We start from the raw sequence: 27,089 nt of genomic DNA on the forward strand, positions 1-27,089 counted from the left end.
TGTGAAATTGTTCTTATCAGGGAGATAGATCTTACACTCTGCTAGATACTAGTGAGGTCCCCATATGACCCTAAACGTCAGGTAAGGGCCCAGACCAGCACCAATAAGTTCTTCTGGCCAGCCCCTTACTCACCTGATCCCAGAGGTAGAGATTGGAGCAGAGGACAGGAAAGTGGCAATTACCCACCGGCGACAAGAGCAGTTCTGCCTTAGGCCAGATGTGCTCACACTCTGTGCAGCATGCACAGTACGTACTGGTGTCCCCAAAGAACAGGGAGCCCAAGGTAAGGGGGAGTCAACTCTACTCCCCTAAGCAACCCAGCCAGAATCAGGGTCAGTGTCAGCTCCCCCGCCTGCCTCCAGCCAAGTTCCATAAAACTACATCCACCTTTCAGCGTCCTGTGAGTTGGGAAAGTGTCTAGTCCTTCTGAGGAGCAGAACGAATTGTCCCCCTTCTGCTGCACTGTTCGTCTTTGGGCCTCAGTCTCTGACTCAGGCCCCCTGTTATTATCACATGAGGAATAGAAGACAACACGAAAATAACCAAAGATCTATGTTTTTCTTTTCTAAAACAACAGTAAACTTCTGTAGCCCAAGAGTGCAGACAATGAGACTGATATTCAGAATGTCTTTGCAAGTTGACACCCCAAAATACACCCTGAGGCTGTTTCTGGGATAAGGCCCATAGACTGTCTTCTGGTCAAAGTGCTTCGGGTCACTGTGGGCAATGTGGAGATCTAGATGCCAGTCTTCCAAGATGTTTGCATAAACAGTGCCCATCCCACGGCACTCTGGGATTCTCAAGTGGAAAAAAGACACTGCTAAGAGCTTCTGGGAGTGACTTGGCCACCCCTAACACGCCACCTTTACTTGCCAAGGCCTTCTGCAGGACATGGGCCAACCAGATTTCATAAGTACACACACGCTGAGCAACTGTTCATTCCAGGTTCTCCGCTGAGCGAGACTGAAGAGAAGTATGAGCCACGCTTCCCAGACTCAAGGAGCTAGAAGGCAAAACTGGACTAAGTATATATACACATTAGACACATAAACATGTAGGTTTGGGGTTCAGCCTTAGGCTTGAAGCCGGGCTACATCACATACCGCCGTGGTCACTTTGCTTACCTTTATAGCACATGAGGTGCTCTGCACAGTGTCTGTCCCAAAGTAATTCCTTAACAACCTGCAATTACTGTTAACTATAAAAGATCCAGAAAGCAAGAACAAAGTTGGCCTAACATACATCAGTCACTCTGTCTCTCTCTTTCTCTCTCTCTGTGTCTAACTATCTAAGGTATGTGAATGACATCAGTATATTCCTTAATTCCCATACTCCCCTCAAGCACCATTATTAACTGCATTGATATGTCAGAGTTCCTGTGACCTATAAAAGACTGGGTTCAAACTCTATCTGATGCCAAACCCACGCTCGATCCCCTACGGAACACTTGGGGCTACAATCTAGAACTTACTGTCCAATACGGCAGCCACTAGCCAGTGTGGCTATTTAAAGTCTAGTTCAATTAAATTAATGACAAATCTAGTTCCTTGGTCATACTAGGTCTCAAGAGCCACATGTGGCTTGTGGCCACCACACTGGACAGCAGAGATACAGAACATCCCACTAGCACAGAAAGTTCCACTGGGCAGCACTGATCTACATAAAAGACCAACAGAGAACACTATTTTTCACAGCCCAGGAAAACGGTATCTCTTAGGCTGAAGCTTGAGGAAGTGAAGGTAAGTGATCCATTCTATAGTCCTCAGTGAAGCTGCCCCAATCGTCGGAGCACCACTGAGTCCAACACCTACGTCTTCACTTTACGTCTCTGTTAGGCAGGAGTGAGGAGACCTCTGAAATCCTGGAGGCTGCTGTTATCTAGCTAGTTAACAGGCTTCCACCTCGCTCAGAGGAGGGTTCTTTTAAGAGTGAATCTGTCTCTGTTTCTTTAGTAAACTGCTGCCAAGAAAATAAAATTGCATGGAACACGGGAAAGGACGGTGTCAGGAACACCTCTTGGTCGCCTGCCAACGCCAACTGCCTCGTCCATCCACTTCAGGTCTTCTCACGTGCTTGCTTACAGGCTTGTTTGTGTTTTCTGCTGCTGAACACAGCAGCCAAAATGACCAAACATTTTAATTAGCCTCCTTTTCAAGAGTGCCTACATCAGTGGTTTCAAGTCAACACTTTGCCTCCTTCATCTCAAATCCACCAAACTTTCAACTAATTTTCAAAACATTTTCCTATCAATAAATGTAGTTTTGAACTCTTTCTGACCAATTACTCTCAAGTTCTCACTTGTTTTTCTCTCAAGTAGCTCCTCCTAGAGCAGCTCTTCCCACTCATCTGCCTGTTCCTGCCATCACAGACTCCCCGTGTTACTGCCTAACAGCCAAAGTTCACTGAATATTCCTTCCCATGAAGAATTTACAATGTGCTTCAGGAGAGAAGCCGGGGTACGGAGGGTAACCGCTCAAACCAGGAGATTACACATTCACGACAGACCGTCTAAGGATAGTGCCTGCTCTATAACTTTATATAAACTGTGGCACTTAACTACGGTTATTGCATTAACCAAATGAGGAGAACAGGAGACTGATGTGGCCCGAGTGCCCAAGCGGCCTAAGTAAAAGAACCAAAATATGAGGCTGTAAATGCCTCCAAAGTATAAAATTGAAATCTAAGGACAACCAAGGCACCTGAGTGGCTCAGTTGGTAAAGTGTCTTACTCTTAATTTTGGCTCAGGTCATGATCTCACAGTTTGGAAGTTTGAGCCCTGCATCGGGCTCTGAGGTGACAATGGAGCCTGCTTGGGATTCTCTCTCTCCCTCTCTCTCTGCCTCTTCCCCACTCTGGATCCTCTCTCTCTCTCTCTCTCTCTCTCTCTCTCTCTCCCTCCCTCTCTCTCTCAAAATAAGTAAAAATTTAAAAAAACCTAAGGACAACTGATTACAAAGAGCCAACGAGGCCTTAAGCCACAGCCAGTCAAGATTTCCTTTGCTTCTGCACCTTCTTAACCTAAGTGCTTCCCAGGCTCCTGTCCGGGGAGCACTCCTAACCACTTCCCAGGTGGCGCTCCCCAATTCAAAATGACAGTGCCGTGGGATGGGCACTGTTTATGCAAACATCTTGGAAGACTGGCATCTTTGCTCAATGAACTCTCAAAACGTTTCATATGCCTCAGTTTACCTCTTAAGAAGGTCTAAGATAAAGGGAAGACTTTTAGGAAGAGAGTGCCAAGGCAAGACAATGGCAGGAGCAATGATCATTTCTGAGTGAGTTCTAAGAAATCACAGTCTCTGAATTCCAGGAACAAAAATGGCATTGTATGTGTTACATTTTAAAAGACAGTGAATGACCCAATTTGACTAGAAGAACAATTTTCTAAACTTTGCTAATCATTGAGTTCTACTGACCCTCATTCTAGAATATTCCAGACCAGGAATGCTGACTTTACCCACTGCAAGGTTTATTCCATCAATCGTTGCCAATGAGGAGAAATGAACCAGGAGAAAGAAACCTCACACCATATGTATTGTGGGGATGTTATTTGCCTAATTAGAATAACTAACTTTACACAGCACCCTCCAGTTACACGGCCAACTCACATACTTGCAACCACAAGCACCAAATTTTACTGTCATCTTTAAATTTTTTTTTAATGTTTATTCATGTTTGAGAGCAAGAGAGACAAAGAGAGTAGGGGAGGGACAGAGAGAGAGAGGGGGAGACACAGAATCCGAAGCGGACTCCAGGCTCTGAGCTGTCAGCACAGATCCCGATGCGGGGCTCAAATCCATGAACCAAGAGATCATGACCTGAGCTGAAGTGAGACACTTAGCCAACTGAGCCACCCAGGTGCCCCTGGTGTCATGTTTAGACCTGAGTAAAGCACAGACTAGTAGTTCTACTAAAAAAAAAAAAAAAAAAAAAATTCCAGGGTCAATTGCCACCTTTGGTCACCCTGTTGTAAATGGCAGAACAAGATTTTTACACCCGGCCTTTGGACACCACACCATCACTGGCCAGGAAGCCAGGCCTGTTTAGCACTTGCTGACGAGGTCACGTTGTTCTTTTCTGCGGGTCTGTCCCTTACTGATGTCTCCCCCGGCTCCAATGTGGAGCTCAGTTAATCATCCTAATCTCCCGCACAGACAATTAAGTAGAAATATGAGAATACCATGCCTGACTGTTATAGACTCCACACTGTCACTATGTCCTTCTCCCTGATCAATTTTCCAGCACATTCACAGCATTTTCCCCAAGAGGCTGAGTCACTGTAATTCCTCACCATTGCAGGGAAACACAAGTTTCCCTGACTTACGATCAGTAGAGGTTTTTAAACATCTGAAGATGTAAATGTAAATACGTGTCTACCCAGCAATCTGTCCCGTGACGATCTCGAATGCACACAAAGGGCTTCACTGTGCTTCCCGTTTTGGTGTGCGACAGTTCACACACACGGTGGTCAGAGAACCACTCAAGGTGCCACTAATTTGCAAAAGGATTAAACGGCCTCAGATTTCTGAAAGACCCCGCATGCACTAGATCTCGTCTGGTCTGGGTTTTGACACTGCATGGTCCACACCACAAGGCTAATGCTCCTCATAAACCTGGAGGAACCAAGCCCCCCCCCACTCAGCTTGGGCGCCTCCCACCGATGTGTATCTGCAGGGTCTGCCGGAAGCTCCCAGCTGGAGTAAACCAGGGTGTGCCTCCCCCTTGAAAGACCTAAACAATAATTTAAAAGTGAGCTAGAGAGAAGGAAAGAAAAAAGGAGCTCCCAACTACAGTCAGAATGGTTTCTTAACTTTCTGAAAGACTGAGACCAGAACAGAGTCTGCTTTTCAAAGGGGGCCCTTAATTTTCCTTAATTCGAAACTATATCTCAAAGTACATTTTCTTCGTATTCAGAAAGGGATAAATGGAAGACAGAAAAGCAATGAGGCAGGCTTCCCCAGCTCCTGGCCCCGAGAGAACCTTCCTGCGCATTTCTCAAGTTCACCAACCTTTTCTTTTCAGTATTTATGAAAACATCGCAAAAAATCACATCGACCTGATTTCAGGGACCCATATCCTTCGCTTCCTGCCTTCATCGTGAAGCTCTAGCATGTGCGTCCAACACCAGAATGCACTTTCTTTCCATCTTCAGTAAGAGCGACCCAACACGACAAGCGAACCAAACGCACGTCGCGGTTCCTTCAAAGCGAGCCCTGTGGCTACGGAAGGAAAATCAAGTGCGATGAACAGGAACCGCTTCACCCGTTAGCCAAGAGCATGTTTACGGGGCTGAAAAATGAAAAGTTAGGGCAACGGCCGAGCTGGCCTCAATCGCCTTGAGTTTAATGTCCCATCAGACAGTGAGGCCCCGTGTTTAATGTCGTGTTTACCCACATGCCGCTGACGAGCTCCGTGATGACTCCCTGACTGAGGAAAACAATCCGTTAGGGTGCAGCACGGAATCGAGGCTACTTATTTTCACTTTGTAAGAAAGACAGCTGAGAGATGACTTGTTCAAAGGAAGGCAAAAGACAATCAAGTGTCACGGGCTCAAGATCAGCCAGCTGGCACCAACGGCCGTGCCAAGCAGGCGCCCAGTTCATAATTCAAATGCTGGGAGGTTTATCATTCAAATGATTAACTTCCTGTAGCAAACACTTACCGTGATGCCAGGCACATGAGCCAAAAATGCTATTACATTCTGCCTAGAGGTCGCAGTAAGATAAAAGCCCAAGCAAGCCATCTTCTAGAAACTCCCCATTTATCCACGTAGGGTTTCCCAATGCGGTAGCCCCTGGCCAACGAATGTGCTGTGCTGTGACTGAAACGCAGTACAATATTCCCTCCACTCTCATGACCAAGAGGCCTGGGACTCTGTTGACCAAAAGGACATTTTTTAATGTTTATTTTTGAGAGAGAGAAAGAAAACAAGCAGGGGAGGGGTAGAGGGAGGGGGAGACACAGAATCCAAAGCAGGCTCCAGGCTCTGTCAGCACAGAGCCCGACGCGGGGCTTGAACTCACCAGCTGTGAGATCATGATGTGAGCCGAAGTTGGGCTCTTAGCCAATTGAGCCATGTAGGCGCCCTGATGAAAATGATGCTTGTAGCTCAGGTACAATTCTCTAAGATGGGTCGATGTGTGTGACCCCGTGTGAGTCACACCAGACCACGCTGATACCAGGTACTGACCTGCTATCGTTCACGGCAGAGACGGGACTGGACAGATGAGTGTGGACGGAAGACGCGTGGTGGACGGCTTTCAGCCTCCATCCGGCGCGGGTGCAGCTGAAGTAGGCCAGACCCCTGGACAGCAAGCAGAGACGACAGTGGGCAACGGAAAGAGTTTGTCAAGGCTCTCCGTCCTGGCCTACTTTTGAATTCTGTCCCACTCTGTAATAATCACAAAATTCACACTGCCCCAAAACTGATTAACTGCAAGATTAAAAGAGAACCACCATCCACAGTGAAAAGACCAACCCCAGGTGGGAAATAAGGAGACGAAAAGAAAACAGCATGTCAGGCAATTTGGAGATAAAATTCAGGAAATTCAATATTCACTGTTAATTTTCACACGAATCCCTTATACTGTTTTCTTTTCTGTCTCTAGCCAGCTGTGCTTTTTAATAGGACAATTATTTGCTATTCAGATGTATTCCAATTATTTCTTTAAAAAAAAAAAATCTTCTATAGGACAATCAAGTTGGTCCATCTGAGAAAACTTCTCTCCACTTTTTATTGCCTCGTGTGGCATCTACGAAGGTAATTCTGATTATGCAGAATTAAATTATTCATCATGATTAACAACAATCGCTTTAACAAGTTAAGATGGAGAGTGTTTGTAGCTTTGCTTCAAGTGCAAACAAGGAGAACCAAACAAACTGCGGAAGGATTGGAAATTGGGTGACGCGGGCCAGGCCAGAGGGGAGGCAACTGCCAAGCGAGACGGGCGCTGGGGGCGCCACTCACGTCTGAGCGCCCGGGTCAGTCGCAGAGAGGGCCCGGCACAAGCTGCACCACGAAAATGAGTTTATTAAATTCCAGCAAGGCCTCCAGCTGCTCATTCGCTGGGAATACTCTAGAGAAAAGCACCAGGAGCCGCGTCCTTTAGGACCACTTGAAAGCAGCAAAACTACGGTGTTTAATGTGATGTGCACTGGAGACGCTGGTTTATTAAAAGTTGTTCTTATTTTAATGTGAGTTACTTGTGCTTCTGAGACCAAGCACTCCGAGGGGTGTGTGCCTGTGTGTGTGCGTGTGTGCGTGTGTGTGCGTGTGTGTGCATGGGTATGTGTGCGTGTGTACTTTAATGACAACATTCTCCATTAGTGTGCCTGGGCCTCTTCTTTTATTTTTTTTTTAATGTTTTATTTATTTTTCAAAGAGGAGAGAGACAGCATGAGCAGGGGAGGGGGCAGAGAGAGAGGGAGACAAAGACAGGCTCTAGGCTCTGAGCTGTCAGCACAGAGCCCGATGCGGGGCTCGAACCCATGAGCCCTGAGATCATGACCTGAGCTGAAGTCGGAAGCTTAACCGACTGAGCCCCCCAGGTGCCCCTACCTGGGCCTCTTCTACCTACAAGTATAATTAATGGATAAAGAAGTTTGGTGACTTTTCTCTATCTCCACAAGCTAATTAGTGCCACCATGTTTGTTCTTCATTCTTCTCATTTCCTGAGACTATTTCCACGAGGGCTAAGGTTAATCAAAACTGCAGCTACGAGATATCGGTTTCACAAGTGGCGAGCCTGCGCTGGCTTAACTCTCTTTCACCTCCTCCTCACAGGGGACAAGTGTCCAAACCCTGATATGAAAGCACAGAGAGAGGACCCTGACGCTAACACGCGTCCCCACTTTACTACTGACTGCAAGCCCGTGATGAATCACATGTTTTTCTGTTTTCAAAAGTGTTCTGGAGGGGCGCCTGGGTGGCTCAGTCAGTCAAGTCTGACTTTGGCTCAGGTCAGGATCTCACGGTTCGGGAGTTCAAGCCCCCGTCGGGCTCTGTGCTAACAGCTCAGAGCCTGGAGCCTGCTTCAGATTCTGTATCTCTGTCTCTCTCTCTATCTCTCTCTCTCTCTCTCTCTCTCTCAAACATAAATAAACATAAAAAATTGTTTTAAGTGTTCTGGAAAAGTCGGGTTAAATCGTGAATGCCCTAGTGCTCACCTGGGAAGAGGCAGAAAGCAACTTTCTCTCAATTTCCTGGGAACTAAGGGATGACCTACTTCTCCCCAAATCAAATGATGTGTTGTGTTTTTAATCTTCATTCTCCTCGACCTTTTTTGGCACACCACACTCCTTAGCACTCCCTCCTTACTGGACGCTGCCTTTGGCTTCTATGGTAACACACCCCTCGGTCCTCCACCTGTCATCTGACTGCCGCCACTGCTCCACACGGACACGCTGACCTCACTCTCCCTCCCAGGCTGCATCTGTGCACTCGCTACCCCCAGATGCAACCATCCATCTACCATCTTCTGTCACGCCTCTAAGAAAATCCATTCCTTGCTCTGGTCTGCTACCACCTCTGTGTATTTGAAAATCAAATCTCTCTTGACAACTCATTCTTCATCCAATTCTGGGACCATAGCTCTATCATTCTATCACCCAGATTTCCAGGAAAAAAGAATGGGGTTGTCATTTTTAAGAGAACTACATACCCAAATGATTAGCTTCCCAAACTCGTTACTGTGGTGACGGCCCTTCAGGAAAAGAGTAATAACTGGGGAATTAGCCAAAACTGAAGCAATGAGGTATCTGTTCACAAGTGGTTAGACTGTGGTTTTTCTTAGCATTCACGGAATCTAGTTTTTCATCCCAGTTTTGATGAAATTTTACAGATGGATTATATGTCCTAAAGCTTCATATATCCTCTCACTGACCTTGAAATCAAGAACTGTCTCAAAATATGGTCTTTGAGAGGGACCCTGAGCACAGAGGTCAACCTCCTGGGAACGCACTCTAATTCGATCACACGTTAGACATAGCGCTTCAGAGAGCGGGGCATCAACCACCACCACCCCTTCCTGAGGATGATCAGACGTGACCCTTTCCGCACGGCGCATCTTTCTGTCACCGGGAATTTGAGAGTTGAGTGTGCTCCGCGCTAGAAGAGATCCCGGCTGAGTCGGGTTTTTCTTCGCGGAGATTTTCTACTTCACTGTTATTAGATGGAGAGCGTTTCTCAGGGCCCACAGTTGCCGTAAATATGCCCCTCTACTTTATGTCGAATTCCAGCCGGCAAACATTTAGCACGAAGGTGCCAGCAACCTACACATAAATACACCAGCACCCGTGCGGGGGAGCTCTCTGTAGTGGGTGCGATCCTGGCCCCACAGCCTAAGAGCTGTACCACCTTGGGCAAGTCAGTTCACCTCTCTGTGCCCAGAATTTCGCTTCCACAAAACACGGAGCACAGGCGTCTCGGCAGCAGCCAGGGCGCAGCAGGAGCACGAAGCCCGGCCTGAGGGGCCTACTGCGAAGCAGGCAGGATCCTGCCTTGGAGGTGGTCCGCAGAGCCGGCAGCACCAACACGAGGGGCCCCGGGCCGGAAGGCGAGATGTAAGCATGGGTTCCTCACATTCTGTGACGTGGGGAAAGGACATCTTCCTGGGGACAACGGTCCTGCCCTGTGAAAGGCAGCCTCCAAGGAGGACACTGTCATTTCCATCTGAGGCCTGAGACCCACGACGTGGCCATGACCTTCAAGCTGGAGCGCTCTCCGCACCTGGACCGGCTGGTACTTTCTCCAAAGATTCTTCCTTGCAGAGGCTCAGGCTGGCTCGGGCTGGCCGCCTCAGGAATCAGGGGCTCCACGCTGCTCCCACGCCAGACCAGTCTCTCACATACAAAGCTATGTATTTCTGAGGGAGGCCACTTCTTGGAGCCGTCTCCCAATTAGCTTTAACTATTTTTTTACTTGAAAGAACATATACACACATACGTGTGTGTTTAATCACGTGTTTATACGGTCATGTGCACCATCCAGCTGCCTGGCTAGATCCCTGTTTCCAATGACATCATACTCATGTGTGCATGATGCATGCTTCTTCCTTCCTTTTTTTTAAATTTTTTTATGTTTGTTTATTATTAAGACAGAGAGAAAAGAGCAGGAGTTGGGGGGGGTGGCGACAGAGTGAGAGGGAGACACAGAATCTAAACCAGGTCCAGGCTCTGAGCTGTTAGCACAGAGCCTGACGTGGGGCTTGAACCCATGAACTGTGAGATCATGACCTGAGCTAAAGTCGGGAGACTTAACCAGCTGAGCCTCCCAGGTGTCCCACCCTCTTCCTTCCTTGAGTTTTTCCAGCTTCTAATCAAACGAGTCAATGGCATAAGACCAGAGGGGACTAAAAGGGTCCTCAATGCCACGTGAGGTCTGAACACAGAGACCCCTCCCACGCTTCCTGGTGCGCTGAAGCATGAGGCTCCTACACAACAGAAGTCATGTGGGAAGGGCACCATGGCCAAGGAGATGGGGGCTGCAACGACAGGAAACGGGGTCGTGTGGGAACCGATCCTCCGCAGCTTGTTACAGTTGTTCAATAATTATTCCTCTGTGGTGTTTGGGTTATTATAATTCCACCAAAAATGCAACTAAGACATCACTCTGGAATCAAAAATCCAGGGGCGCCTGGGTGGCTCAGTCAGTTAGCATCTGACTTGGGCTCAGGTCATGATCTCACTGTTCATGGGTTCAAGCCCCACTTCAGGCTCTGTGCTGACAGCTCAGAGCCTGGAGCCTGCTTTGGACTCTGTGTCTCCCTCTCTCTCTGCCCTTCCCCTGCTCATGTTCTGTCGTTCTCTATCTCTCAAAAATAAACAAACATGGAAATAAGATAAAAAGGAAAACAACAAAATACCAATAATGATTGTTCCTAAGCATGCAGGCAACTAAAAGATATGTTCACATCTTAAACAAACAAACCAAGAAACAACCTGTTTGCTTGCTGGTCAATCTGAATCTCCCTGGACCACTTATCTGTCACTTAGCCCACACCTACCCCTCATTTCTCTGCTCAGTAAGACTGGAGTTAGGCGACCACACAGGACTCCCAGGCCACCTCATCTGGTGTCCTGTTACTACTAACACGTCACTGGCACAGGAGGCTAAGAAGATGAGAGAACTCTGTCCTCTCTCCCTCCTCCCCTCCTTCCTTCTCCCCCTCTGTGTCTCTCTCTCCACCTCTCCTGGCCCCTGGCAGGGTCTCTGAAAGTTGCTGGCTTCCTCACTCCAGTCCCAGCACGGACCAGGGAGCCCCTTTTCCCAGCTCTCCTCAGCCTGAGTGAATCCTCACCCGTCCCAGCCACGGGAGGAGGGTGGGGACACTCTTCCAAATGGCCACGCCCCCTTGCTGCACCTTGCAGGAGCCAGTACTTGCGTTTTGGACTCTGATAACACCATCTCCTCCCTGTCCTCTTAGAGGTCTGTGCTCACGGCAAACTCCTAATGTTACCAAGTTCTGGGTCATCTTGCCACCCCCATTCTCCCCTTCCTGCTCTTCTGATATTTTTAGAACTATTCTCTTGATTAGGTCCCCTCTTTGTGGAATGTCTAGGTGTTTATTTCCCTTAAAGGCCTCGCACTGACATAGCACTCTGTACCAGGAGGGATCCCAGGAAATACTCGTTCTGAGCAGGCGCTCTGGCATTGATCTGCTGCCCTGTTGGAGCTTGGATGGTGTGATGTCCTCATCAGCCGAACTGGCTATCCAGCCAGCTGTGGCTTAAAATGGCATTATAATTAGTTAATCGCCGGTGGGATCTTGAGATAAAAATTCTATCAAAGAGAAGACTTTGGGAAACCAAGTGCCTACTTCATTTAACTGTAACTTCCAGCAATGATGATTTAAAGGACTGTAGGGTAGGTAGTTGCTTCTGAGTTCGCGGGATATACAGAAAAAAGGGTATCTCAGAGGTTTAAACTCCCAGTTCAGAGAACCAAAGAGCTTCGATGGAAAAGTAGCTAAAAAACAAACAAACAAAGAAACCCTCATCCCTCTCATGACGACAAACACTCAGGTCTTCAGCCAGAGCGCGTGGGGCTAAAGATCACGCCAAGGATAAAAGAGCAAGTCGAGGCACAGATTTGCAAGGTAGACACAGTCACCAAACTGGGCAGCAGGGCAGATGGGCTGTCAGAGAGCGCCCCCTACAGGGACCCTGGGGGGTGACCAATCTGCTGGAAAGAGAGAGGAGCAGCCCACTGGGTCATCTGGTCTATATAACTGGATCCTCCCGAGGTCTGGTGAGCAGACGCTGACCTGAGTCACCACGACCGGAGAAGCACACAGCCCCTCACCCAGACCGGAAGGAGGCCTTTGCCTGGGTCACAGCCCCTTCACCAAAGAGGAGGCCGGCTCCCCTTAAGGCTGGATCCTACTGCACCCACTCTTCCGTACTATCAGTCCTCCCACACCCTCCTCGGAGGCACCTGTGGCCATTTATCTGAGTGGCTGTACACTTGGGAGACAGAAAACCAGACCACTGGGATTTATTATGCACTTGGCCTGTGTGGACACTAATCTCTAGGGAAAGTCGCTGTGATCTGCTGTCACAAAGGAGACCGCCCCGTTTCCGCAGTAACAGAGTTGGGGCCGTCCCTCCCACAGTGGGTCCCAGACCCAGCTTGTACGAATGGGTCCACTTACTGAAGGCGTAATTGGATGATCAATTCTCAGCAGGAAGCAGACACCACACTGGCTGCCTGACCAAAGGTAAGAAGGGCCAATGGATGTCAACAAGGTGCCACCACACCCTCTGCTCCCAACTAGTAAAACAAAAGCAATGCTATACTCTTTAGGAAACCTATTAATTCAGTCGTACCATAGAAATACCATAAAAGACTTGGAAATGGGGGTATTGGTAACTAATACCACATCCCTATTTAATGCACCTATTTGGTCCAGGCAGAAGGTAGATCATGTTTATAAAGGACAGTCGTGCCTTCCTACACAGACTCATTATTTTTTGTATGGTATACAGTTGCCTTACAGATAGAAGGTCCAAACTTCCTCTGAATTGAATACACGTTTTTCCTACCACAACTGTACCTTTTGCAACTACTTTTGATATATATATACTCTTAATACATCCTTCAGTGTTCTTGCACTTAGAGACAAGGTTTACAGTGTCAGAAAGCACAAAAAGAGAGGATCATGTTAGTGGTGTTTCAAATATTTTATGAACATTCTAAGCACAACTGGTATTTCACTTTAAGAATCTAATAAATATTTCAGAATGGCATTTCATTTGTTTTACGCTGACATTTGGTATTAGCATGAAAGGGCTAGAAAAAGAAATTTTAAAATGTTCCCTCCACTCCCCGCTCGAGTCCTTATATGTAGAGACCAAACTGATTTATAATGTTCATAAGAGTTATTTTAAGTCCTCACCGACTGCAGAAGGATCTGAACCAGCAGCGCAGAGGTGAAGTTCACGGTTTGTCTCCTAAATACACAGAGCTACACTTGACTGTAAATGCTTTTCAAATTTATTTATTTAATGTGTTCAACTGAGTCCTATCTCAACCCACGCTATTTATTCTATGTGATTTATTCTATTTATTCATTCTATGGGATGCCACTGGGACAGGTGCCATTTCACAGATGAATAAGAAGTGAGATAGAAAAATTTATTATTTTAATTAAATCATATTTTTTAGGAGTCCTTTGCCTTAAGTCCTTGAATGCCCATGATATTCAACCTCAAGTTCTTCTCAGCACAATACAGTCCTCACAGAGAAGCCAGGGGAAAATAGAGGTCTACAGGATCCCAGAGCAGAAGCTGTACAGAATCTCCAGATAGTGAATGCATTTTCTTTTGGAGAGAGAGCAGGTGGTTACTGAGACTCTTAAGCAGGCTCCATGCTCAGCGTGGAGCCCACATGGAGCCCGCTCTTCCAACCATGAGATCACGACCTGAGCCAACATCAAGTTAGACGCTTCACCGACTGAGCCCCCAGGAGCCCCCAGACAGCGGTTCTTAATTCTGAGTGCACATCCTCCCCATTATATAAGGCATTAGTACCTGTCAGGAGTGGGGTCGTGCAATGGCCTGTGTTGGTTCAGGTAGAAACTACATGCTTCCTCTCCTTCCCGCTCTCCAGCTAAACCCTCGGGTCTGGTGAATTACAGTCTAAGGAAGGGTCAGCTCTGTTTTCTCTGCTTGGAGGTCTCCAACCTCCTATTTCCAAAGCTCTTCTCCACTTCCAAAGCTCTTCAGAGTGGACATAAATTGAGGTTCAGCCACAAAACAAAATAACATAACATTCAAAAAACACCACCATTCCTAAAGGAAAACAACACACTGGAAGTATAATTTCTTGCTGGAATTTGCACCACATTATAATAGATGATCCAAAAGTTTAAATTAGCATTATATATACTAGATATAGGTGGTATAAGGATAGTATCAGTAAGAAAAAAAAAGCATCAAACAGAAGCATTATGTATAAAATATATAATAGCTGAAATATGGGAACAATAGATGGATGTGATAGATTCTGTTTAAAAATGCACACTCCCGGGTGCCTGGGTGGCTGTTGGTTAAGCGTCCGACTTTGGTTCAGGTAATGATCTTATGGTCCGTGGGTTCAAGCCTGTGTTAGGCTCTGTCCTGACAGCTCAGAGTCTAGAGCCTACTTTGGATTCTGTGTCTCCCTCTCTCTCTCTCTCTCTCTCTCTCTCTCTCTCTCTCTCTCTCTTTCTCTGTCCCTCTCCCACTCATGCTCTCTCTCTCTCAGAAATAAATAAACATGAAAATGCACACTCCCATCCCCCAAACCTTCATGGAAAGAGTGTGTCTCCCCACTTTTTGCCTTTTGCCTCCACGTGGGATTGTTTGGGCCAGTGTAATCTTTCAGACATGACACTAGGCTTAAAGTGTATTTGTGTGGTCAAGTCTGTACTCTTGTCCTTCTGCTATCAACATGAAAAGAATATGTCTTAGGTAGGTCGCTAGCCCCAAGAGGAAGATGAGAGGCACATATTTTTAAGTTTACAATACAGTAAACTAGAGACAATATACTGTACAGATCTCTAGAGCTTATTAATCTTACATAACTAAACTTTCATGCCCGCTGAATAACACCTCCCTGTTGCCCCCATCTCCCGGCAACCACCATTGTATTTTCCACTTGTGTGTGTGTGACTATTTTAGATACCCCACACAAATGGAATCATGCAATACTTGTCCTTCTATGACTGGTTCATTACTCTAAGCACAAATGTCCTCCAGGGTCATTCATGTTGTTGCCAAGGTCAGGATTTCCTTTTTATGAGGCTGACCAATATTTCACTACATGTACACACTACATTTTATTGATTCATCCATTGACAAAGACTTAGGTTGTTTCCATATCATGGCTATGGTGAATAATGTTGCAGTGAGCATGGGGATGTCAATATCTCTTCAAGATCCTGACTTCAATTCTGTTGGATAAATGCCCAGAAGTGGATTTCTTGAGGAACCTCCTACTGTTTTCCAGAGCAGTTGCCCCATTTTACATTTCCACCAACAGCGTACAAGGGTTCCAATTTGTCCACATCCTCAGCAACACTTGTTATCTTTTGTTCTGCTTTGTTTTTTTATAATAACCATCCCAACAGGTGTGACGTAATATCTCACTGTGGTTTTCTTCTGTGTTTCCATGATGATTAGTGATGTTGAGGACAAGTTGCAGAAGAACTTTTAATTTTAATCACGATCACTTTTGTGAACATAGTTCTAGAAAGATATCAAAGAGAAAAGCTGTATCTTCATGAGGGAGATATCCAAACTGTTCCCACACTGCTTTACCCTGTAGTGGAGGTCTTTCTGTCTGACCTGCATTTGAAAAGAGGACCAGGCCATGGATAAGAGCAGGCTACTGGGCTATTCCACTGGGGAGCGGCTGTGTGATCTCTCTGCACCTCATCTCCTTATCTGAAAGTCATAATAATTGTTACTACTTCATTCCATTGTCACTGGAGAGTAAGTACCCCAATTGATAAGACAAGTTTCCTGAGAGGTAAACAAATATCCCCTTCACACTATCAGATTGGATAAGCCTCACACTTCATAGTTACCAACTGTTTCTGACTCTGACTGAAGACCACGAAATAAATCTGTGGAGACACAGACAGAATGGCCCCTGGGAGTCCCACTCCCACGGTGATGGATTGCACAACACTGTCAATCCAAGCGCACTCGTAGGTGGGACTTTTTAGATCAACCGAAAACACTAAATCAAACGTGCCAAAGAAATGAAGACCCACACACCAACTTGTATACCACACGAGACAAAGACTGCATCTTCTATTTATTTTTCATTCACACACAGCAACTATTAGGGCAGTTTATTCACACCAGACGTCCAAGGTCACCATTAATTCTGCTTCCGAGCTAAGGTCCCTCTCTAGGAAACCTTCTACCCACAGTAATTCTTGTGGAAAAAAAGACACTCCTTTAAAAGTTTCTAGCAAACTTTTATCCAAATGCTCCAGCGTTTTTATATGTCTCACATTTCTGCTGTTAGGAATTCTTCAGTGACATTTGAAGATGTTTTTCTGTCTTTCCACTTAGTTGAATGGTTCTAAGAAACACCATTTTACCTAAACACTTTGAACGTTTCTCAGGACACAAGAACATTAACTAGAACGTTTAAAAAGTCATATATAGTAATGTTTTATAACATGCTAAAATAATGTTTCTAAGAATTAAATAAGAGTGGCTATACAAAATGGAATGGTCTAGCATACGTAGAGTTCACTTCAAGAAGATAGCCATACAATCAGCTTTATACATTCAAACAGCTCATTTGAAAAGTATGGCTGCTCTTTTTTCACGTTGGAGGAAATTTCCAGTAAGATCTCTGCATCGTCCTTACTTAAGACTCAGGTGACTTCGGACAAGTGTCAATCGAAGCTCCTTCCCTTCCCATCACATGCTGTCACATAGGCCAAAGCGGGGAAAGGCAGGTCGAGGTTTTCATGGCCTGCCCAGCAGCGGGCCTAGCTTTCATCAGACAGCTCATTAGTGCCAACAGGCTGATTGACAAGGTTACCCCAAACTCAGACAAGGAGCCAAACCGATCATTTGCATATTAAATTAATGACATTCAGAGTAGCATTTGGTGTTCCTAGGGGGACAGAAGAAGAACAAACTGTAATTTTCACAATCATTAATTGTTTAAAGGAAACTGGAGATTTTTCGCAACACTTAGGATGGTTAAGGAATTTCAATTTCATAGAGAAGAGGAGGAAAGCTGGAAAATTGTGCAAAGGCAGCCTTGCACCGATTTTGCTTGAGGTTCAAGGGCCAAGGGTGTCTGCTGGACGGTGACAGCTGACAGAGCCACTGCGGCACCTGCGCCCGGATGAGGGACGGGGGACAGAGAGCAGAGGTGAGGGTGTTAAGTACTGACCTTCATTTGTGCACTTTGCTCCTGGGGGGTCAACCTACATGCCAGCGAGAGTGTCAGAGCAGAACTCAGCTGATTCCTTGGCCCCAGACTCCTGTAGCTTCCAGAGCGGGGTCTACCAAGCCCCCCCGACTCCTGCCGACCGCAGATTCTGGCACTCACCCATCCCCCTGAAGGGGCAATACACGAGCTGGCCTCGTGTCCTGGGAACCCGGGGACCAGGCTGGGTTCGTTTCCTGCAGCTATCAAGACAAAGTCCTGCACACTGGGTAGTTAGATGCAGAAATGTGTTCTCTCTCAGTTGTGAAGGCTGGAAGCCCAAACTCTCGGTGTGGGTGGGGGGCGTGCTCTGCGACGGTGCGTCTAGCCTCTTCCAGCTTCTCATGGTGGCCTGGCAGCCTGGGTGCTCCCCGGCCTGCAGGTACCCCGCTCCAACCGCTGCCTCCACATTCGCATCACTGACCTCCCCTTGTTCTCCAGGTCATCATGCGGCCTTCTCGGACGGACAGCCGTCGTTGGATTCAGGACCTGCCCTAACCGGTATGAAATCATCTTAGCTAACTATGTCTGTAAAGACCCCATTCCCAAGGAAGATTACATCCGGAAGTCTCTGCCTTTTTGCTGGTGACTCGGATCTACTCGGGCACCCACTCTGAGACGTTCCTGCCTCATTTCTTTGTGTCCTCATTTCCAGGCTTGTCTCTTCAGACAAATTGGGCTTTGCTTCCCTAATTCTCTGAGAAACTGAAGAACAAACACCACCTGCATCTCGACACCCGGGACCAAGAGAAAGTGCCGACAGCGATCTCTGATGCTGACCGCCCCTCTGGCTCCGATGTCTGCCGTGAGAATCTCCGTGTGGGCTCCCTCCGGTGCAGAGCAACCCCCTGGGACGGCCCCCAGCCTTGACATCAACTGCCTGCCCATCCGACTTCCCGAGGTTGTGCTAGGCTGAGCCCGGCTCCACCACAATACTGCCCCCCCGCCCGCTGTCCAAATAGAAGGCTGTCCAGAAAGGCAAAACCCCCACAAGACCCCATCCCACACTGTCTTTTCCAGATACTTCTATATGAATTTTTTTAAGTTTCAAAATTTGGTTAATTTGAAACATGTGAAGCATAGAGAAAAGTGCACAAATCTTGGAGGTTTGATTTCCTGCACAAACTACACACATGTCCTTCTCTGAATCACTGCATTCTCTGCTCTGTGCGGTCCTTATTCGGGGACCCAGGATGCCCAAGCAGCCACTATCCGGAACACTGCTGGCCCTGGAGGCTTTCCCACTGCCCTTACGTGACCACTTTCACTCATAATTCACTGGACCAAACTAATCACACAGCCCGCTCCCCACCCCCCACCCCCAAGGACCAGAAACTGCTTTGTCCCATGTGTCTAGAGGCTGGAGAGCCTGAGGATATTTAATGACCTGAATTGGCCATGCCCTGAACTAGGTGGGCAAGCCCAGAATTAGGCGTATTAATGCATCAGTGAAGAAGGGACGGACTCACTCAATCAATGAGGTCACTGGAAAAACAGGTCAAAACAATCTTGGTAGGACTACAAACATCTCTGGAGGCTCCTGGGAAGTGTTGACTCCCAAGCCGTTCAGTTTGTTAGAACTCGGCTCCTTGAAATTGTTGCTTCACCTAATGGGGATTAACTTTAAAGATGCCCTGCTCTGGATTCAGAATACAACTTCTTAACTTTCTAATTAACGACATACACAAGCCTTATGAACTTTGCAGACTTCTGGCACGTGGAAAATCCACGTCATGATGCAGGACAATTCTAGACAATTCTCTCAGCACAGACATGCCCTCACACTCCCAAGTCACCAGCGTGTTGTCAGTCCCCACAGATGAGTGCACCTGGGTCAGACGTGCCTCCAAAGGGAAGTCTGTACACCTCTGTGCCCGACTTGACTTGTTCAAAATAATCGCTTAGCGATTGATCCATGTTTTATGTTTATCAAGAGTTCGCTGCTTTTTATTGCTCAATACTCATCAGTAATATAAATATGCTATAATTTGTTACCCACGTGGATGGACACTTGAGTTGCATTCATTTTTTGGCTCTTATAAACCCAGCTGCTATAAATATCCTCTTGTTCACGGACACATACCTTGTGTAATATCTAGGAGCGGAACTGCAAGAGAGTAGGAATGTGTAAATTTATAAGAAACTGTCAAGCAGTATTTTTTAAAAGATGGACCATTTTACACTATCACCTGCAAAGTATGAGAGTTATAGTTTTTTCCTATTCTTGTCAGTTTTTTTTTTAATTTTAGCTATTTCTGGTGGGAATATGAAGATACTTGTGGCTTAAATTTGCATTTAAGAGATGACTAATGCTGGTGAACATCTTTTTATGTATTTATTGGCCATTGTTAAAATTGTCTTTATAAACAATTCAAGTCTTTTTATGATTTTTGATTAGGTTCTTTTTTTTATCTATCTTTGTGCTTTGTACATTTTTGGCAACATTAATTGGTTAGATACATACGTTGTAAATATTTTTTCCTAGTCTTTAATTTGTATATCAATTCCTTAATCATAATTTTTAGTGAACAGAAATAAATGTTCAATTTTGATGAAGTCTCATTAACCAATTTTTTTCTCTTATGGTTTTTACCCTTTCTGGCATCGGAAAAGCATCAACATTTTATGTTTATATTGGAAGATTTAAGTTTTATAATTACATTTGAGTTTACACTTTAAGCTTGGTCTACAATCACCCTCAAATAATTTGAGCACAGAGTGCATGGGTCATTTTCTTTCATACAATTTTCTAGCTGTTTCAGCATGTTTCTTGGAAATAATTCTTCCCTCCAATGAATTTCTCTGGTGACTTTGCAAACATTAATGGGTCATATCACTGGGAGTATCTTTCTGGACTCTGTTTCATGGATCTGTTTTTGTGCCCTTACATTGAAATTTCATTTTCTGGATTACTATAGCTGGGTAGTAAGTCACAAAATTACATATTATAATTCTTTCTAAAAATCATTTTGTCTTTTCTAGCTCTTTTGCATTCCTATAAATATTTTAAAATCAGCTTGCCAATTTCTGCCCCCAAAAGCCTGCTGTAATTTTTACAGGGATTGCACTGTATCTGCAGAACGAATTCAGAGAGAACGTGCTTCCTGATGATATATTAAGGGTTTTGACCCATGAGTATGTACGTACCTTCCTAGTTTTAGATTTCCTTTCATTTTTCCTTGTAGTATGTTATAGTCCTTCTTGCAAAGTTCAGCCACATATTTTAGATTCATTCTTGGGTACATTTGGGGGGTTTTTCCTTCTAACATAAATAACATTTAAAATTGTTTCCTTCTTTATAATAGAGAAACAAATTGAATCTGTATATTGATCTTCTATTCTGAACCTTGTTCACTTCACTTCGTAGTTCTTGTAAGATTTTTTTAGGTTTCTTTGGGTTCCTATGGACACAATAATGTCATCTGCAAAAAAAAATATTTTTTACTTCTTCCTTTCCCATCTTAATGCCTTTTATTTCTTATTCTTTCTTATTGGCCTTGGCTAGGCCCTCCAGTGCATTGTTGAATGAAAGTGATGAGCACCCAGTCTTAGTTGAAAGTGATCAGCATTGCTGAACATTAATTATGATGTTTGCTGTCATTTTTATAGCTGCCCTTTACCCGACTGAAGAAATTCCATTTTAGTCCCAATCTGCTGGCTGTTTTCGTCATGAAAAAGTGTTTGGTTTTTGTAATGCTTCTTATGAATTTGTTGAAAAAGTATGATTTTTCTCTTTTATCCTGTTAATGAAGTGTAAGGTGTTGCCCATTTCTAAGAGGCTCTTATGAAATTCAGGGTTTGATGGGGGGGCGGGTATTGTTCTTTGTTTTTTTAACATGGCTATTTAGTTTTCTAATCAGCATTATTTATTCTGCAGCTATTTATTCGCATGTGTTACCTGGTACTCACAGGCCCTGTGGTAGGATGAGGGAGTATCAGACTAGTTCACTCTGCCTCAGCAACTTGGTTTGTCTCTACAAGTCTGCCTTTTGGGGCGTGACTGTTTTCTGGAAATAATAAAACTTGGGGTGAACTGTTTTAATTGTTTTAGTCGAGTGGTTCAATAATAAAGCACATCCGCAAAGAGATGACCCCACACGTCCCACAGCTGTAGTTCAGAAACTCAGAAAACTGGAATTTTCCAGTGGGTGCTCAAGTCGATGGGGTGTAAGTAAACTGGGACCAGAATAGCCGAGAAGACACGTAACCTCCAACGTGTCCTTTCTCCAAGGTCAAAACCATGGAAAAGCCACAGTCCACTAACGTGGAGGGTATTTTTCCATTTTCCGTTAATTACATTTCATTACTGTAGGAACAGGGGGAACAGTAATACTTAGGGAGCACTGAGCAAGCACAGCAGGACTGTGGAGGCTGTACCTCACATCCCTCAGGACCTCCGTTTTACTTACAAAGGCAGCGCTGACACACACAAAAATAGCAAATGTGTGAGCTAGTGCAAAAGGTACATGGTAAATCCGATTCAGAATAATGAGGGACTCGGACATTTCTCTCCTCTGAGAGCAGAGGAAACAATAGTGGGGCAAAAGGGTGATGTCTATTTTAAATAAATACGGTAGTTAGATTAAACACTTACTTCGATGACTTACAGTTCCAACAATCTGTTATTCTGGAAGATTATTAAAAACAAATTCAAAATTAAATATGTGTTAAGAGAAAAATGAAGGGAAATGTCACGAGAACCTGGTACTAGCAGACGGCTGTTATTCTGATTTTCGATTCCTCCGATCTCTCCACTAACTTTGCAATGGATACTTGAGAAAAATTTTAGGTGCCTCTGCACTTGATTTCCTACAAATTCACTGCATAGCGTATGGAAACAAAAGCTATTTTTGCCTCACTGCTAAAGAAAATGCACTCTAACAAAATTAGAAAAGATTTTAACTAAACTTAGTGTCTCTCCGGCTGGGCTGTGTGGCTATTCGCTAGTCACACATTCATTTATTCCCAGCAACCAGTCAGCCAGACCTTGGGCATGTGTGGAAAAAGAGCAAAGCCAAAGAGCAACCTGAAGACTTCTAAGTTCTCTGCCCACTCACTACTCTGTCCCCAGGACCCAGCACAGAAGTATTTTAGATGCACAGTTAGAGTCAAAAGGCACAAACTAGAATCTGTATTTCAGACACTGGATGGGAAGAACTGTAGGTATTAACATTGTCTTCTCACATAGGAAGAGTCTCATGATCTATTGCTGAAGAAAATGAAGTCAAGATGCTTAACTTTGTTCGCTAGATCATACCTTATGTAAATAATCACTTTTTCAATGTTCAAAATCCCTAGGGGCACCTGGGGGGCTCAGTAGGTGAAGCGTCCAACTTCAGCTCAGGTCATGATCTCACGACTCGTGGGTCTGAGCCCCATGTCTGGCTCTGTGCTGACAGCTCAGAACCTGGAGGCTGCTTCACATTCTGTGTCTCCCTCTCTCTCTGTCCCCCACCTGCCTGTGCTCTCTCTTTGATTCTCAAAAATAAGTAAACATCAAAATCCCAATGATTTTTTTCCAGAAATAGAAAAATCCATCCTAAAATTCATACGGAATCTCAAGAGACCCTCAGTAGCCAAAATAATCTTGAAAAGGAACAGGAGTGTCTGGGTGCCTCAGGGGGTTAGATGACCAACTCTTCTTGATTTTGGCTCAAAGCATGATCTCATGGATAGTGAGTTTGAGGCCCACATTGGGCTCTGCACTGACAGTGCAGCATCTGCTTGCCTCTCTCTCTGCCTCTTCCTGCTCATGGTGTGTGTGTGTGTATGTGTGTGTGTGTGTGTGTGTGTCAGTCTCTCCCAAAAATAAATAAAATAAACATACAAAAAAAAAAAAGGTTGACAGGGGGGCGGTCTCACGCTTGCTGATTTCAAAACTTACAGCAAAGATCCTGTAACCAAACAGTGTGGTACTGGTGTACAGACAGACCTAGAGATTGGGGGAATAAGACAGACAGATAAGCCCCCGCATATATGGACAAATGATTTTCACCAAGGACGCCCAAACCATTCAATGGGGAGAGGATAGTCTTCAACTGTGTGGGGAAACCTAAGTAGCCACAGTGCAGAATAATGAACCCTGACCACACATCCAACACACAGCAAGTGGATCAAAGAGCAAAAAACTAAATCTAAACCATAAAACTGTTAGAAGAAAACAGGGAGACAAAGTCTTCCTGCAGAACATAAGCTCATGTCAGATGGACTAGGAGTAGGGACAGCTCAAGGGCACCTCTGAAATCACAGGGTCAGTAATGCCCAGCACCTGGCCTCCAGGCCAATCTGTCCATGTGACTGTCTGCCCGTGTGCCCACCCACCTGGCCAGCAGGCCACTCCTCCTTGGGAAGGACAGCCCTTCCTCCACTATCTATCTGTATGACCCTCCTGGGCCTGGGGTAGGCCTGTATAGTCTGTCTTCTGGATATAAATAGGAACGCTTATTTTTTGAGAAATGTAATACAATTTTATTACTGGTGTGAATTAAACTTAGGAATGTTAAAAAAAAAAAAGAAGAAGAAGAAAGAAAACATACGGGAAAAGCTTCATAACACTGGATTTGGCAATGATTTCTTGGCTCTGACACCAAAATCAGAGAAAACAAATGAAAAAATAGATAAGTTAGATTTCATCAAAATTTAAAATGTTGGCCTATGAAAGCACACTACCAACACAGTAAAAGGCAACCCAAGGAACAGGAGAAAATATTTGCAAATTATAATCTGAAAACAGATTAAAATCCAGAATATGCAAGGAACTCCTATAACCAAACAACAAAACAAACACCTTGATTAAAAAGTGGCTGAAGGACTTGAACAGACATGAAGAGATAGGCATAGCCAACAAACATATGAAAAGATGTTCAACATCATTCATCATAAGAGAAATGCAAACCATAACTACAAAATTACCTCACACCTGTTCGAATGACTATGATTAAAAAATAATAAAATTTTAAAAATTAAAAAAAAAGTGTTGGCAGGATGTGGAGAAATTAGAACCCCTGTGCACTGCTGATGGGAATGGAAGATGGTGCAGCCTCTGTGGGACAGAATATGGAGTTCCCTTAAAAAATGAAACCTAGAGTCCCCATAGGATCCAGCAATCTCATTTCTGGATATATACCCAAAATAAAGGAGCGCAGGGACTCAACCAGGTATTTGCACACCCATGTTCATAGCAGCAATATTTCTAGTAGCCAAAATGTGGAAGCAATCACGTGTCCACGGGCAGGTGAATGGACAGTAATTGTTAGTTGGGACACAGTCAGTTTGGGAAGATAAAAATGTTCCGGAGACAGACGGAGTTGATGGTTGCACAGCAACGTGAATATACTTAATGCAACTGAACTATATACTTAAAAATGGTTAAAATTGTGTGTTTTGTGTTACGTCTAGGTCATCATGACAAAACCTAATAAATTTTTTAGATAAAAGACTTTTACTGGGACATATTAACCTCCGAGAGGTATAGTTTAAAATATTAAGATTTGAGAGGCGTGTGAAATTAGGGATTCAGTTATCATCGGCTGAGAATTTCACCTCAACTTTGACAGAAGAGCTACTTGACATAACAGAGTGACTTTCCTGGTGTGCACTTCCTAGCTCATCACTAAATATTGTGGTGAAGAGAAAAGGCATCTATCTCTCAACTGCATTCCATTCATTTTTTCATCATATGAGCGTCCATTATTTTTCAGATAAAAAGCCATACCAACAAAAGGACCAAAACATTTTTGACAAGTTATGACTAATTAAACTGCTTGTGTCTCCTCTGTCACCACAGTTGGTGAATTACTGTATCCCAGTGTAAATACATATTTTCAAAGAGAGGTTTGAAAACTCCCTGTCACTTTTCCAATGTGCCTACATCCAAGACAGATTTTAGCCTATTTCAGCCAAAAAACATTTTCTAAGCAGAAAATCTGATAATACTTGGTGACAAAATAACTGGGTGCGTGAAAAGCTTATGACATTTCCCACAACGTCAGGATCTTCAGTGCCGATGTTTTCTCAAAACGCCAGTAATGATAAAAATCTACATTTGTCAAGCAGTCACTACTTTCCAAAGAACAATGCGTACTTGCAAAATTTCAAACTTTCTATCAAATTACCTTTTCTGAAAAGTCTTGAAATTCTAATTCTTATGCCTATATCTTTGAAATTAATATACCTAAATTCTCTTTGCTCCACTGTTAATAAGTTTGCTGGATGGGTGTCGAAATGTCACTAACATTTCAGAGAGTCATGTCAACATCTTGGCGGCAGAAGATACCCCTGGTTTCATCCTTCCCCACCAAAACCCAAAATTTCGGCATCCATCCTTGTCAGGAGATGCATTTGAGGGATGTGTGGGATCCAGAACCACACACACAGGGACCCAGGAGGGATGTCGCCCAGCCACATGCCTGGTAACAGGCAGACAGACCTCAGTCTGGCTGTGGACCCTGCAGTGGCCCACCCGCTGTCCCCAAGCCCTCTCAGTCACGGTCCAGGAGCCCCTGGAGAATGCTGACTCAGACACACAGAGGCAAGAGCCCCTTTTTGGAGGTCCAGGTTTCTAGAAGAGACGTTTCAGCACCCCATTGGAGCAAAACAACAGAAACAAGAAGAAAAAATAACAGTTTAGATGCAATGAGGTGGGCAAGAGGAACAGTTTGACTTTCACCCTGTCACCCATCCCTCAAGTCCGCATAGGTCAGGGGCAAGAGAGCTCTTCCTCCGTGTGTGATTTCTCCTGTGGGGAAAGGACACTGTGGGAGCGGGCACCCAGATTCCCCAGCTGTGCGAGATCCTGCCAGAGATTCTCACTTCTCTCACCACATCAAAAGAGTTGAGTTGTGAGGAGTTGGGAAGAAACAGAAAGAACAGCAGATAGGACTCTCAGAGGACATTAAAAGGACAGATCCTATTATCTGCCTCACAGATTCCTTCAGGAAGCCTACCCATGAGCCCCTGGGAATGTATCACTCGTGACTATCCCCAACTGTCACCAGAGCACCTGGATGCCACACGCCTCACCCGCACAGGCTTTGGCAGAGAACTGGTAAGCAAGTGCAGAAAGCACGTCCAAATCTGTAGGTCAAGGAGTGACCATGAACTTGAGATTAGTGTCTCCTTTGAGAAAACAGAGAGAGACTGTCAGCGCTCAGCCTGGCATGTTACAAGATGCGGAGAAGACATACACGTTGAGAATTCTGCCCCAAGAAGGAGCAAGAAGGTGGAGCAGGGGCATCCACAGAAAATGTGATGCAGCCTCGGAATCTCCAGCAGGGCCCAAGGGGCACCTCTCTTTGGAACACAGGAAAGACTCTGCAGGAGGAGGCTGGTACTTCAGATGCAAAGAGTGTAAAGCAAAACTTGAGGGAACATGAAAAATCAGGAAAAATGGTATCACAATCTCATGAAAGGATCCAAATAATCTCCCAGTAACTGAAACATGGAGATTGGTAATCTACCCAAAAAAAGGAAGTCAAAATAGCTTTTTAAAGGAAATTCAATGAGATAGAAGAAAACACAGAGCGGGGGCACCTGGGTGGCTCAGTCAGTTAAATGTCTGACTTTGGCTCAGGTCATGATCTCACGGTTCGTGGGTTTGAGCCCCACGTCGGGCACTGTGCTGACAGCTAGCTCAGATCCTGGAGCCT

The 27,089-nt window shown here is 45.0% G+C and overlaps 1 long non-coding RNA gene across 1 annotated transcript; it reads left to right on the forward strand.

Annotated features, from left to right (window-relative positions):
• Nucleotides 1–12,632: 12,632 nt before the first annotated feature.
• LOC115277274 lies at nucleotides 12,633–18,454 on the forward strand. Its single transcript, XR_003902341.1, has 3 exons — nucleotides 12,633–12,718; nucleotides 17,884–17,943; nucleotides 18,098–18,454. It is a non-coding gene; the product is annotated as an uncharacterized LOC115277274 (long non-coding RNA).
• Nucleotides 18,455–27,089: the final 8,635 nt, after the last annotated feature.

This window comes from Suricata suricatta, chromosome 14, assembly GCF_006229205.1.
Source record: "Suricata suricatta isolate VVHF042 chromosome 14, meerkat_22Aug2017_6uvM2_HiC, whole genome shotgun sequence".
Taxonomy (NCBI): domain Eukaryota; kingdom Metazoa; phylum Chordata; class Mammalia; order Carnivora; family Herpestidae; genus Suricata; species Suricata suricatta.